Genomic DNA, 16,446 nt, shown 5'->3' with positions numbered 1-16,446 from the left:
TATTTTCTTTTTCCAGCAATTACTTAATTTTTCGCACAGTAGTTTCTATACTGGAAACTATTGTGTACCTTTCACTAGATCTAACCTTACGTTAGACCCTAGATTTTTATTCCTTCAATTTTATTTTCCTGTCCGATTGAAGAATTCAAGAACAAATCCAACCGGTCTGTGGTGGAGTGTTCAAGACTGCTATTTAATTACTCAGGTTCTTTAATTATAGTTTGAATTTATATATGCTTTGTTTTACTGTTTATTTATGTTATCTGCCTGAGATGAAATTATTTATGCAAGCTGATTATTTAGATCTGTTTAGTATGTCTGGCTAATTCATTTAGGTGTCGGTATGTAGAGTAAGCGGAATGAAGGAATCAAAACTAAGTTGGTTTAATTAAGTTTAAAATTAAAATCACTCTTTTCATGGTCCCAATTTACAGGTTTAATAACAAGGTTTTTGTACGAAAGTAAAAGACATAAAGAAGTTAAAATCAATAGAACGAGAGTTTGAGTTTTTAACTGGACAGTGTAAATTGGACATTAATTCTAAATCAGGGCGAAAGCAATTTTTAGAGTTAATTAAATTCTAATCTTTTTCAAAAAGTATTTTTAAAGGTAAAATGTGAGGGCGAGAGTTAAGCATTTAAGTTTAATTATATAATCTAAGTCAACAGAGCGAGAGTTTGAGACGAGGGTGTTTAAACGATTAGTGTTTTCTTAAAAAGAGTTTCTATGAATTCTATTGTTTTCAAAAAGTGGTTTTTGACTTAACTAATAAGTGACAGCTACGTTAATATAAAATCATATTTTATTCAACAGAGCGAGAGTTTGAGATAAGACTTTTAATCAATAGTGTTAATTGAAAAGATTTATTTTAAAACCAAGAAACCAACGAAGAATTGATTCCCTAATTATGACGAACTACATACCGATATCCGTTTAATTGATATTTAATTTAGATCTTATTTTAGTTTTAACTTTTCCCCCGAACAATCAAAGTTTCATCCGCTTTAGCTTTACGAAGTAACCTTAGAAAATGGTATATCGATTCATAAGTCCCTGTGGGATCGATATCTTTTAAAACTACGCGATAGAACTGTACACTTGCAGTTTGTACCCCAAATTCGACTCATAAAGTCGCGATCAAGTTTTTGGCGCCGTTGCCGGGGACTTTTATTTAGTCGATATCGTAACTCTTCTGTTACGCTGTAGAGACTAAGGCTTTTCTTTTTCTTTTCTTTCTTTCGTTGATTTGTATGCCACACACTCGCTCACAAGGTGAGCCGTTCTACTTACGAATCAACGATATCGAACTATATCTCCGAGTCTTACGACGAATTCGGGAATATCGTGCTGCAAACAATCTCCCTCCTGTCGAACTTCCTGATTTCAAAAATATTTTCCCTTCGATACCCGAGATGGCAGAACCAGCTCGTGCTCTTCGAGATTACGCCGCTCCATCGCAAGATGAGCCGTATTCGAGTATTGCTCCACCCGCAATCGAAGCAAACAACTTTGAACTTAAACCTTCACTGTTGCAGGCAGTGCAACAGAACCAATTCTCTGGAAATCCTACCGAGGATCCAAACCTTCATTTATCCGTATTTGTCCAATACGCTGATACTGTTAAAGCTAATGGTGACACTTCAGAGGCTATTCGACTTCGTCTTTTTCCTTTCTCGTTAAGAGATAGCGCTAGAAGATGGCTTCAATCTCTTCCTTCCAACTCAGTCACCACATGGAACGAGTTGAAGAAAGTCTTTCTTGCCCGATATTTTCCGCCAAGCAAAACAGCTATGTTAAGAGCCCAGATAAATGGATTTAAACAGAAAGATAACGAGTCTCTCTTCGAAGCATGGGAAAGATACAAAGACATGATGAGACTTTGTCCACACCATGGTTTAGAAGACTGGTTAGTAATTCATACCTTCTATAATGGTCTCTTGTACAACACGAGGTTAACAATAGATGCCGCCGCAGGTGGTGCACTAATGAACAAACCATATGCTGACGCTTACCAACTTATCGAAAGCATGGCTCAAAACCACTATCAGTGGGGAAGCGAACGAACAATGGTGGAAAAACCTCAAACGAAAACTGGCATGTACGAGATAAGTAACCTTGATCATGTTAATGCAAAAGTGGATGCTCTGGTCTAGAAAATTGAAAGTTTAAATGTATCACCTCCAGCCACCGTGGTTGCCATAACTCAGAATTGCGAAGTCTGTGGAATCCAAGGTCACACTCCTGCAGATTGTCAACTCCTAACAGGAATCCAAGCGGAGCAAGTAAACTATGCTCAAGGAAGCCCCTACTCGCATACCTATAACTCAAATTGGAAGAATCATCCCAATTTTTCATATAAGAGTAATAATGCTTTATACGCACCTGGACAATCTCCAAATCAAGTCCCAGCTATACCTCCAGGATATCAAAAGCCGATCCCATCTACACCTAACAATAACGCCCCTAGGAAATCCAACTTGGAAATCATGATGGAAAACTTTATAGCTTCTCAACAGCAAACCAATAAAGATTTCTTAAACCAGAATGTACACACTGGCGAACAAATTAAACAACTAGCAAGTAAAGTAGATGCCCTGGCTACCCATAACAAAATGCTGGAAACGCAAATATCACAAGTAGCTCAACAACAAGCGCCTACTGCTGCCCCAACTGGTACATTTCCTGGCCAACCCCAACCTAACCCGAGAAGCCACGCTCATGCAATTATACTGAGAAGTGGAACGGAAGTGGAAGGACCGTCTGATCCAAGGGTAGAAAACCAAAACTCTAAAAAGTCAACTGAGGAAGAAAATAAACCTAAGGAAAAGGAAGAGAGTAATAAGGAAACCGTAGAAAAGAAGGAACCTTATGTACCTCCACCACCTTATAAACCACTTATCCCTTACCCTCAAAGGCTTATTAAAACCAAAGATGCGGCCCAATTCAAAAAATTTGTTGACCTACTAAAACAATTAAACGTCACAATTCCGTTTACAGAAGCTATTACGCAGATGCCCTCATATGCCAAGTTCTTAAAAGAAATTCTTTCTAATAAAAGGAAACTTGAAGATAGCGAAACCGTTACACTCACCGCTGAATGTAGCGCTATAATCCAGAATATGCCTCCTAAACTTAAAGACCCAGGTAGTTTCTCTATACCCTGTCACATAGGAAAATTTGTCATTGACAAAGCCTTATGCGATTTAGGAGCCGGTATTAGTGTTATGCCTTTATCCATATGCAAGAGACTTGAAATGGGAGAATTAAGACCAACTAAAATGTCTGTGCAACTAGCAGATCGTTCCGTCAGATATCCTGTAGGAATTCTTGAAAACGTTCCAGTGCGCATAGGTCAATTCTACATTCCAACCGATTTTATAATTATGGATATTAGAGAAGATGAAGTTACACCCATTATACTGGGAAGACCGTTCTTAGCAACTGCCGGTGCAATCATAGACGTAAAACGAGGACGACTCACTTTCGAAGTAGGAGAAGAGAATATTGAGTTCATTCTTTCCCAATTTTTGAAAGCACCTGCAATAGAAGATTCATGTTACTTCATGGATATCATCGATGAATGCATAAAAGAAACAGAGTTAGAAAAAGACAAATCATCTGACTATCTTATAGAAGACAAACTCAACCAATGTTTAGCAATAACACCGGACCCTACGCAATGCCTTAAGAAACCAACCCTAGACCTGAAAACACTTCCCAAAAATCTAAGATATGAATTCCTAGACTTAGAACTTGAACGACCAGTGATAGTTAATGCTGACCTAGGAAGACTCGAAACAGAAAAACTCCTGCATATCTTAAGAAAATATCCAACCGCACTAGGATACAACATCACCGATCTTAAAGGAATAAGTCCTTCTATTTGTATGCACCGCATCATGCTAGAAGAAGACTGTAAAACTTCTAGGGAACACCAGAGGAGACTAAACCCGATCCTGAGTGAGGTAGTGAAGAAGGAAATAACCAAGTTATTAGAGGCATGTATCATATATCCTATATCTGATAGCAAATGGGTTAGTCCTGTACACGTAGTACCAAAGAAAGGAGGTATAACAGTCATTGAAAATGAAAAAGGAGAAACTATAACCAAACGAATCGAATCGGGATGGAGAATGTGCATTGACTATAGGAAACTAAACAAAGCAACCCGAAAAGATCATTTCCCTTTACCATTCATTGACCAGATGTTAGAACGATTAGCAAAACATTCTCATTTCTGCTATCTAGACGGTTACTCAGGTTTCTTTCAAATACCAATTCATCCTGATGACCAAGAAAAGACAACATTCACATGTCCTTTTGGTACCTTCGCTTATAGACGAATGCCGTTTGGCTTGTGTAATGCTCCTGCAACCTTCCAAAGATGCATGATGGCAATATTCGCCGATTTTCTCGAAAACATCATGGAAGTATTTATGGATGACTTTTCCGTATGCGGATAAAGCTTTGAAGAATGCCTTGAAAACCTAGAAAGAGTTCTAGAGCGATGTGTAAAAGTAAACCTAGTACTTAATTGGGAAAAATGCCACTTTATGGTACAAGAAGGAATTGTTTTAGGACACATCATCTCGAATAGAGGAATTGAAGTAGACAAAGCCAAAATAGAGGTAATCGAAAACCTTCAACCTCCGAAAACTGTGAGAGAAGTACGAAGCTTCTTAGGACATGCCGGTTTTTACCGACGATTCATTAAAGACTTCTCTAAAATAACTAAACCTTTGACCGGGCTATTGATGAAGGATGCTGAATTCATATTCGACAATAAATGTTTAGAAGCATTTCAAACGCTTAAACAAGCATTGATCTCCGCACCCATAATGCAGACACCAGATTGGAACGAACCATTCGAAATAATGTGTGATGCCAGTGATTACGCTGTGGGTGCTGTTTTAGGACAACGAAAGGATAAAAAGCTTCACGTCATATATTACGCAAGTAGAACTCTGGATGAAGCACAAATGAATTACGCCACAACCGAGAAAGAACTTCTAGCAGTAGTGTTTGCGCTAGATAAATTTCGTTCTTACTTGGTCGGAGCCAAAATAATCATCTACACTGACCACGCTGCTATCAAATACCTCTTAACAAAAAAGGATGCTAAACCTAGACTCCTAAGGTGGATCCTGTTGCTACAAGAGTTCGATTTGGAAATCAAAGACAAGAAAGGAACTGAAAACGTAGTAGCAGATCACCTTTCTAGACTTGAGAACCTTGAACCGGAAAGAACATCAATTAACGATGATTTCTCGTACGATAAGCTTATAGCTACTTTGGAAGAAAATAACGCTGATAAACAGGTAGAAACCACCTTAGCTATATCTGTTACACCGTGGTACGCTGACCTCGTCAATTATTTAGCTGCCGGAATAGTTCCACCTACTTTATCCTACCAGCAGAAGAAACGATTCTTCTATGACATAAAACACTATTACTGGGATGACCCCTTACTTTTTAAAAGAGGCCCCGACGGTATTTTCCGTCGGTGTATACCCGAGGAAGAGGTAGAAAATATAATCCAACACTGTCACTCCGCTCCTTATGGTGGACATGCAAGTACATCCAAGACCTGCTCTAAAATCTTACAAGCCGGTTTTTATTGGCCAAATATATGGAAGGATGTACATGCAGCTATTAAGAAATGTGACAGATGTCAACGCACAGGAAACATATCTAGACGTGACGAGATGCCACAAAAGGGCGTTTTGGAAGTAGAGATTTTCGACGTGTGGGGAATAGACTTCATGGGACCTTTTCCATCCTCTTTCGGTAACAAATACATACTCGTGGCAGTTGACTACGTATCGAAATGGATTGAAGCTATAGCTTCTCCAACTAACGACACACGAGTAGTAACTAGACTCTTTAAGAATATAATATTTCCAAGGTTTGGTGTCCCAAGAATAGTAGTCAGTGATGGTGGATCGCATTTCATATCCAAGGTACTCGAAAAACTACTGCTTAAGTATGGCGTAAGACATAGAGTAGCGACACCCTACCACCCTCAAACCAGTGGGCAAGTGGAAGTGTCTAACAGAGAGATTAAACAGATACTAGAGAAAACAGTCGTCACTTCAAGGAAACACTGGTCATTGAAATTACCAGAAGCTTTATGGGCTTACCGAACTGCCTACAAAACTCCCATAGGGACAACTCCATTTAAGCTCATTTATGAAAAATCCTGCCACCTCCCGGTAGAATTAGAACATAAAGCCTATTGAGCTATTAAAAATCTAAATTTAAACTATAAGGCCGCCGGCGAAAAGAGAATCCTTGATATAAGCGAATTAGAGGAACTCAGAAGAGACGCTTACGAAAATGCCAGAATCTACAAAGAAAGAAAAAAACAATGGCACGACAAGCGCATATCAAGGAAAATCTTCAAACAAGGCGATACAGTCCTTTTATTTAACTCTAGGCTAAAGTTATTCCCGGGAAAACTACGATCTAGATGGTCAGGTCCTTTTCAAATCACCAATGTTTTTCCCAGTGGAGCAGTAGAAATTAAAGGCAAATCTATGGAACCATTTACCGTAAATGGGCAACGTCTAAAACATTATCACTATGCAGAAAACAATGAAGATTCGCAAGTCTTACACTTAGACGAAATGCCTCAAGAACTTATAGATTATAATTGATAGTTTTTATGTCGAGCTTGCGACATTAAACAAAGCGCTTAGTGGGAGACAACCCACCAATATTTATATGTTCATTTCTTCCTTAATTATTCTTTTAAATTTTATTTAGTATTCTTTCTTAATTTATTTTAATTTATTAAAAACCCTTTTTCTTCTTCTTTCGGCATTTGGCCAAATCCTGACTAAAACTCTTGTTTTTCTTTTCTCTAGCTAACACTAACCTGATGGGACAAATTGATCGTATGGGTATCAAATTCAGAGGGAAAGCTCAGAAACAAAAGTTTGAGGAACTAGCCACGAGAGAGATGCTACCTAGCCTGTATGCTGATGACTGGGCAATGACTGCCCTTGGACTAAGACAAAGTGTCTTGTATTTGTTGAATCAGATTGGGTGGGAAACCTCTCCTATCCGTAGACATTTCGTCACTTACCGGAGACTAACACTAGAATTCCTTAGCTCCCTGATCTACCTACCCAGCCATGGAAAAGGAATAAGCAGAGGTTTCATCCAGTTCAGAATGTTTAACATGGAGTACCAATTTAATATTCAAGACTTTACCAACCTTTTAGGTTTCCCTACCTCCTTTGATACATTCACAGTGAGCCAAGAAGAACTTTTTGAATATAGAGAACTTGAACACTTTTGGGGAAGCTTGACTGGAAATGACGATCCCGAGGAACATGAGTTTCTCTCCGGAAACATACATAACCCGGCCTTTCGTTATTTCCATAAGATCCTGACCCACACCTTATTTAGGAAGAAGCCAAACAGTACCACAGTTTCACGTGATGAACTCTTCATCATATTTTGTACTTCCCAGAATCGTCCAGTAAACGGTGCCACTTTTATGCTAGCAAATTTAGACCACCTTATCCAAGATGAACGAGCACCAATTCGAATAGGCGGTTTGATAACCATGATTGGTAATGCTATCGGATTACGTCAGCCTATGCTTGACTTAAGCCCTTTTTGTGGCATTACTATTATGAGTATACCCTTCCTCTTCAACACTATGTTTATAGCAAACCTAGGGTCTGACGAGTTTGAGCTTATAATTAATAACCAAGTTCTTTGCCTATTCACCATGCCTAGTCCTAGGACTAGTGTTCATAACCGCAATAACTGGCTCTACAATCTGAACGAAACCCCCTCTCCTGCTAGATCCACTGAATCCATCCAGGACTATGAAATTTGTGATGACCAGATTCCTTATGCTGAATCCGACCCTCAAACACCATCTGGTTACTATGATATTGATCCTCCTCCTCAACCTGTTCAGACCGAAGAATCGGCAATACCCGACCTTAGACATCATATGCCCGGAACTGATTATAACACTGCCATTGAAGCTTTGATGTCAGAACAAGACGCCCTCAGAGAAGAGTTCGCTAACATGAGACAAGAATTTCTGGGATACATGAACGGTATGACAAATCAGTTTCACGAGTTGCTAAACCGTGTTAACTCCTTTGCTCCTCCGGCCAGAGATCATGCAGATGGATAGAAGTTGTTTTTCTTAGTTATTTAGTTTTAAGTTAGATTATTCATTAATGTTATTTCAAATTATGTTCGTATTTGTTTCTTTTTCGCATTTTTGTTTTTTTTCTTCCAATGTTACATTATGATTATTTTATGAAGCTATTGATTTATTTTACTTTATTATGAACTATGCAATATCTATCAATAATGCTCTCTACTGTTGCTGCCTACATAACTTATTAAAGAAAAATATATTTATGCACTATTATGCAAAGTAGAATAGCATGCAAGGGAAATTTAAATAGCAGAATAAAATAATCTGAAGCAAAACAAAATAATAAAAATAAATTACTATAATTATTATGAAGAACGCAAGCAGTAACCATGCCAGAATGACTGTGTGACGAGCGTCACGCAATCTATCACGGACGTCACACCAAGTGCTTGTGACGCCCGTCACGCCCCGTCACGAGCATGACAACGTCTGACCATGTTAACGTTACTAGCCGTTGGGTGGCGACCGTTACACCACTTCACCTTTTTACCTTCCCCATTTATTCACATTAACCCACATTTATTTACTTTTCAACCACTTCCTTTCCAACTTCAAATTTTTTTCCTATAAATACCCACCATACCTTTCTTCTTACATCACAACCATTCTATACAATCAAATACATTTCTTTTCTTTCCTATTACTTCTTCCAACTCACTCATCAGTATGGCGGGAAATCAAAATTTTGGAAACATCATCTTCCGATCTGAAGATGATAACTATCAAAGAGAGCAATTCGAGCGTTTCCAACAACGAGGTGTCACCTCTACCAGGTATCCTGATTCAACTTGTTTACAACAATTAGGATTACTTCAAGGTATCGAGTGGATGCTCCGCCTTGCTGATCTAACCTTTCTATGCACTCATAATCAACCTACCTACCCCTCCCTAACCTTAGAATTTTTAAGTTCATATGCGTACAACACTCCCACCGGTGAAGACGAGTACTTAACCGGTACCGCAACCTTCCATATGTTCAACACCGAATACTCCTTATCCCAAAACCAATTGAGCACCATGCTACAGTTCCCTGTAGAAGGTCAGGTCCACCCGAGAATCCCTCCGAATTCCCAGTGGAACATACACGCCTTCGACCTATTTAAGAAAATATCCGGCGTAGATACCAACAACTGGGATGTGCTCCTTGCTTCCCATATACATAACCCAACCATCCGGTACTTCATCCGCATCCTGCAAAACACAGTTTTTGGAAGACCGAACAACAGCAAAGTCAACGCTAAGGAGTTATTCTTCCTCGAATGCGTCTTCGAACCGGATACTAAGGTAAACGCCGCCTCCTTCCTATTTCATCATATCCGCACCTTATGTGCTAGAGGCCGGCAACCTTTTGTAATTGGTAGATTAATCACCACCATAGCACTTGGCTTAAACCTAGGGGACCGACTCCAAACTTTAGAATCTTTACTCCCTTATTTATGGACATAAGCTACTGTCGGTCCAGCCGCCTAATCAAGAACAAGATAGGCGGAGGGTATTATCTTATGGTGAACAACCAAGAGGTCCCAAGCGTTGTTCTACCCAACATTGCCTTAACCGATGTCACCAATCCCAACCGCCATATCTATGATCTTAATGCTCCCGAAGATACCGAGCCTGCACAAGCAAACCCGTCCACCGACGAGTTTGAAGAAATGGAGCACGGTGATTAGATTCCTGCACAACAATCAGTCCCGCTCAACCCTTCCGATAATGCAGCTGGCACATCCTCATGACGTCGTCGACGACGAAGACCTGCAACCAATGACGACATCATGGATGCTATTGATGGTATGCAAGCACAGAATCTCGAAATGATGCAAATGATGCGCCAAATGCAACAACAACAAGAAGCGAGGAATGCCATAACCGACCAGCGGTTCACTGATTTGCTTAGCAGGTTTGACAACTTAGAAGTACATCAGCGATCACCCGGTCCAAGAACAAGAGGCGGAAGGCAGCATTGATTCCTTTTTCTTTCTTTTTGTATTTCATTTCTTTCCCTTAAAACATTGGGGACAATGTTTCATTTAAGTATGAGGGGGAAAACCGTGTTCTTTCTATCCTCCCTTCTTCAAGTATGTACCTTTCTTTTTTTCTTTTCATTGTTATTTCCCTTATAAAAAAAAACAAAATTTCTTATAATATATTTTAAGTTAAGTCCCTAGTGTGAAAAATTTCTATTATCTATTCCCTCAAAAAATTTCATGAGCCATAACAAATATTCAACACACTCAGTAAGTATAAAGGTTGCTTATTTTATCAAACTTGAGACAAATTAAGACTAAAACTATTACCGCCCCGACACTCTAAACAAACCTCAACATGTTAGATCAGGATAAGTACCTATTATACCAATCCCTTGAACTTTTAGTTTTATAGTAACCCCGAGTAGTTTATACGAGAAGTCAGCACCATCTTAATAGCAAACTACGTGGAGGGCCGATGAATATAAGTGAATGATTCCCAAAGTAACATAAAAAAAAATATATATCAGGAAATGCACTAACTAAGTTAGGTGATCCTTACCAGATCATTTAATCTAAAGGTTGCAGATCATACAAAAGCATAATATGAAAGATCCATTATGAGTTGGTTCAGCAGGTATCTGGTACTGAACTTGGTAGGGCGGACTACGGTCCGATCCCCCGCAATTCGCAATGGACTAAATAACGAAGTTATCCGACTCATGTACCAGAGCTTCAAGCTAAAAAGGGGATCAGAATCACTAACCGATCACTCCACTATGTGCGCGAAACGATAAAGGGCTTAATGTGATTTCGCTAGAATGAAAACGGGTGAAATAAGAGTAAAAGAACCAGGCTAGCTATAATAGCATGACTCGAACTGGCATGCATGAGGTGAGATTATCTGATGTGGTAACGGTAGTCCTTGCTGTCGAGATTAGACTCAAGATACTTCAAAACGAAATCTACTTGCAACCTAGTACGAATTGATGTGTGTTTTGGAATTTCATCTGGCTAAATTTTTAAAACGAGTTCTATACTGTATTTTGCTTGAGGACAAGCAAAGATCTAAGTATGGGGGAGTTTGATAACATGAAATGATATAACATTCTAGGACTCAATTTAGTTAAATTATACTATTATTTACTTCAATTTATTTCATTTTATTCGATATTACTCGGTATTTTCTTTCTATTTATCCCAGGTAGTTTATTTGAAGCACAAGTGAAAAAGGAAGAAAAGGAGGTGAAAAAAGGAATGAAAAGAAGAAAATATCAAAAGCCAAATCCCAGCCCAAAAAGCACAGGCGTTGCACCTGTGACGAGCGCCACGCATGGTGTGACGAGCGTCACGCCTTGCTACTCTGTGTTACGAGCGTAACACATGGTGTGACGGACGTCACACCAGTCTCCTATATTTTTGGCTTCAGAGACGTTGAGGCCTATTTGTACGCCTGACCATTTGGCACGTGAAGACCCTTTGACGCGGAAGACCTTTGGAAGCAGTTACGAGAAGAGACCAATATAAATTGTAGTTTTTGGCAAACCCTCCAGACGTTTTGCTTCTTCACCGTTTTCTCTTTTTGCACTTTTTCTCTTCCAGCAGCATAAGCATATTTTACAGCATTATTTTTACAACTTTTATATTGTTTCCTTTGCAATTTCTATTTTCTTTTTCCAGCAATTACTTAATTTTTCGCACAGTAGTTTCTACACCGTAAACTATTGTGTACCTTTCACTAGATCTAACCTTACGTTAGACCCTAGATTTTTATTCCTTCAATTTTATTTTCCTGTCCGATTGAAGAATTCAAGAACAAATCCAACCGGTCTGTGGTGGAGTGTTCTAGACTGCTATTTAATTACTCAGGTTCTTTAATTATAGTTTGAATTTATATATGCTTTGTTTTACTGTTTATTTATGTTATCTGCCTGAGATGAAATTATTTATGCATGCTGATTATTTAGATCTGTTTAGTATGTCTGGCTAATTCATTTAGGTGTCGGTATGTAGAGTAAGCGGAATGAAGGAATCAAAACTAAGTTGGTTTAATTAAGTTTAAAATTAAAATCACTCTTTTCATGGTCCCAATTTACAGGTTTAATAACAAGGTTTTTGTACGAAAGTAAAAGACATAAAGAAGTTAAAATCAATAGAACGAGAGTTTGAGTTTTTAACTGGACAGTGTAAATTGGACATTAATTCTAAATCAGGGCGAAAGCAATTTTTAGAGTTAATTAAATTCTAATCTTTTTCAAAAAGTATTTTTAAAGGTTAAATGTGAGGGCGAGAGTTAAGCATTTAAGTTTAATTATATAATCTAAGTCAACAGAGCGAGAGTTTGAGACGAGGGTGTTTAAACGATTAGTGTTTTCTTAAAAAGAGTTTCTATGGATTCTATTGTTTTCAAAAAGTGGTTTTTGACTTAACTAATAAGTGACAGCTACGTTAATATAAAATCATAGTTTATTCAACAGAGCGAGAGTTTGAGATAAGACTTTTAATCAATAGTGTTAATTGAAAAGATTTATTTTAAAACCAAGAAACCAACGAAGAATTGATTCCCTAATTACGACGAACTACATACCGATATCCGTTTAATTGATATTTAATTTAGATCTTATTTTAGTTTTAACTTTTCCCCCGAACAATCAAAGTTTCATCCGCCTTAGCTTTACGAAGTAACCTTAGAAAACGGTATATCGATTCATAAGTCCCTGTGGGATCGATATCTTTTAAAACTATGCGATAGAACTATGCATTTGCAGTTTGTACCCCAAATTCGACTCATAAAGTCGCGATCAATTGCCAGAAAGCTTTTAATAGTTTCAAAGAGTGTCTGCTTGAGCCTCTGATTTTGTCTCCGCCTGTTGAAGGAAGACCCTTGATCATGTATTTGACTGTGCTTGATGAGAGTATGGGATGTGTTCTTGGTCAGCAAGACGATTCTGGAAAGAAAGAATATGAAACTTACTACCTCAGTAAGAAGTTCACCGAATGTGAGACTCGGTATTCTATGCTTGAAAAGACTTGTTGCGCATTGGCTTGGACTGCTAAGCGTCTGCGCTAGTATATGTCGAATCATACTACTTGGTTGATATCCAAAATGGATCCAATCAAGTACATCTTTGAGAAGTCTGATTTAACTGGGAGGATTGCCCGTTGGCAGATGTTGTTATCTGAATATGATATTGAATACCGATCTCAAAAAGCTGTCAAGGGTAACGTCTTGGCTGACGATTTGGCTCACCAACCGATTGAAGATTATCAGTCAGTGCAATATGATTTTCTCGGTGAAGAGAACTTATACTTGAAGATGAAAGATTGCGATGAACCATTGCTTGAAGAAGGGCCAGAACCTGGTTCCCGTTGGGGCACGGTATTTGATGGAGCTGTTAATTCATATGGTAATGGCATTGGGGCAGTGATTATTACTCCTCAAGGAACTCATTTTCCGTTTAGAGCTAGATTGACTTTCAAATGTACAAACAATATGGCTGAGTATGAAGCTTGCATTATGGGAGTTGAATAGACCATTGAACTCAAAATCAAATATTTGGACGTCTTTGGAGATTCAGCTTTGGTTGTGAATCAGATCAAAGATGAATGAGAGACGAGTCAATCTGGTTTGATACCATATAGAGACTATGCGAGGAGGATTTCAACTTTCTTTGCAAAGGTTGAGTTTCATCATATCTCTCGAGATGAAAACCAGATGGCAGATGCTCTTGCAACATTGGCTTCAATGATTATGGTGAAATTTTGGAATGAATTCCCCAATTTGACTGTGATGTATCTTGATAGGCCATCTCATGTGTTTGCCGTTGGAGAAGTTAAAGATGAAAAGCCATGGTATTCTGATATCAAATGTTTCCTCCAAAATCAGATTTACCCGTCTAGGGCATCTTTGAAAGATAAGAAGACTTTGAGAAGAGTAGCTGGCAACTTCTACTTGAATGGTGATGTGCTTTACAAGAGAAACTTAGATCTAATTTTGCTCAGATGCATGGATAGACACGAAGCAGACTTATTGATGACTGAAGTCCATGAAGGTTCCTTTGGTACTCATCCCAATGGACATGCTATGGCTAAGAAGATGTTGAGAGCAGGTTACTATTGGTTGACAATGGAATCTGATTGTTGCAAGTTTGTAAACAAATGCCACAATTGTCAAATTTATGCAGATAAGATTCATGTTCCTCCGATACTTTTGAATGCCATTTCCTCTCCATGGCCCTCCTCCATGTGGGGAATTGATATGATTGGAATGATTGAGCCCAAAGCTTCGAATGGACATCATTTTATTTTGCTGGCTATTGACTACTTCACAAAGTGGGTTGAAGCGGCATCATACGCGAATGTAACCAAGCAAGTTGTTGTGAGGTTTATCAAGAATCAGATTATATGCCATTATGGTGTGCCAAGTAAGATTATTACTGAAAATGGATCGAACTTGAATAATAATAAGGTGGAAGCTCTTTGTAAAGACTTCAAGATTGCACATCATAATTTTTCTCCCTACAGGCCCAAGATGAATGGGGTTGTTGAAGCTGCAAATAAGAACATCAAGAAGATCATTCAGAAAATGGTGGTAACGTACAAAGATTGGCATGAAATGCTCCCATTTGCTTTGCATGGGTACCGTACATCCATCTGCACTTCAACAGGGACAACCCCTTTCTCTCTTGTTTGTGGTATGGAAGTTATGCTCCCAGTGGAGGTTGAGATCCCATCATTGCGTGTCTTGATGGAAGCCAAGTTGACAGAAGCTGAATGGTGCCAGACCAGATATGACCAGCTGAATTTGATTGAAGAGAAGAGATTGTCTACCATGTGTCATGGTCAGTTATATCAGCAAATAATAAAGAAATCTTTTGATAAGAAGGTCAAGCCTCGTGTGTTCAGAGAAGTGACCTTGTGCTCAAGAAGATTCTATCTTTCAAACCTGATGCTAGGGGAAAATGGACTCCTAATTATGAAGGCACATATATTATTAAGAGAGCCTTTTCAGGCGGTGCTTTGATTCTTACAACTATGGATGGTGAAGAGTTCACTCGTCCTTGAATGCCGATGCAGTCAAGAAATACTTCGCCTAAAAAAGAAAAAGAACAACTCGCTAAGTTGAAAACCCGAAAGGGCGGCTTAGGAAAAAATGAGCATTTCGATGGATTGAAAACCCGAAAGGGCGATCCAGACAAAAGTTAGAGACATAAAATAGAAAATTATCCCAATAGATTAAGTACCCTACCTTGGGGCAATCTAGGCAAAAATTAGGGATTATGGCAGGTAACTGCATTTGGTTGGTCCTAATCATGAAGGCAGTTTTGAGCAGGTCGTTTGGTTCTGATTCATTATTCTCAACCGAAGCCAAGAGCACAGCAGATATTGAAGTTGGTAGGAAGAGTAGTGATCATTGTATTCAATGTATCCCTTTTCCGTCTAAATTACCATTTTCAACTTTTGTAAAGATCTATGGAGTCTTGTCATTTACAGGCTACCATCCTATTAAATAAAGTTGAGCTTTTTATCCAATTGTTTCTACTCTTATTTATTTCCAGTTAAATAAAATTGAATTTTTATGATGATAATTTTGAAAGGAATTAATAAATTAAATCATTTTTTTCTTAAGATTATAAAAGCAATTACTTTAAGAACAATCAATTTCAACAAGGAATATCAACAACAATTTGAGAACAGGTAAGTCTTGACAATGCGAAGCCTTGTTGGTCTTCCCCAAGTAGTTGGTTTGGTGATTTTTCCCAAACAATTCATTATTTATCCCCAATAGAGTGGAGTTGGTGATCAGTCCCTTTTGCAAACCATTTCCCCCAGCTGAGTAGCAGAGTTGAACCCTCAGTAAATGGCTCAGACCCCGTACAGAGTTTTATCTCCTGTATTTCCTGGCGGATTTCATCTTCAGATATCGAAGATCTCTTGTTCCCGATAATACTTTATTTTGAGCAACGTTTGGTCCTCTACGAGGTTGTCTCCCATTTGATATGGTGTTAACCTAAAACTCCCGCAGAGTTGAATCCTCAACAGATCTTTTCTCTCTCTCCCCATACAGGATTAAGTTATTCAGAGCTAGATGATTTCTTTTTAATCGCCAACATTTTTGCTCCAGTTGGTGTTTCCATCTTGTTGGGATTAGCCGAGTGTTGCAGCGGTGATTCGAATCTGGGATATTTGTATCCTTTGTGATTGTTTTGTTAGCATAATTATAATCATATACACACATATTCATACATATTCATACATAAAGCACATCATAGAATATTTTCATTATGCATT

At 38.5% G+C, this 16,446-nt stretch overlaps 1 non-coding gene across 1 annotated transcript; it reads right to left on the bottom strand.

The window, feature by feature from the left end:
- Window positions 1-1,790: 1,790 nt before the first annotated feature.
- Window positions 1,791-1,897, bottom strand: LOC127077914 (small nucleolar RNA R71). Its single transcript, XR_007787676.1, has one exon. It is a non-coding gene; the product is annotated as a small nucleolar RNA R71 (small nucleolar RNA).
- Window positions 1,898-16,446: the final 14,549 nt, after the last annotated feature.

This window comes from Lathyrus oleraceus, chromosome 4 (assembly GCF_024323335.1).
Source record: "Lathyrus oleraceus cultivar Zhongwan6 chromosome 4, CAAS_Psat_ZW6_1.0, whole genome shotgun sequence".
Lineage (NCBI taxonomy): Eukaryota > Viridiplantae > Streptophyta > Magnoliopsida > Fabales > Fabaceae > Lathyrus > Lathyrus oleraceus.
The sequence above is the reverse complement of the archived record's forward strand: the minus strand, read 5'-3'. Positions and strand labels throughout refer to the sequence as shown.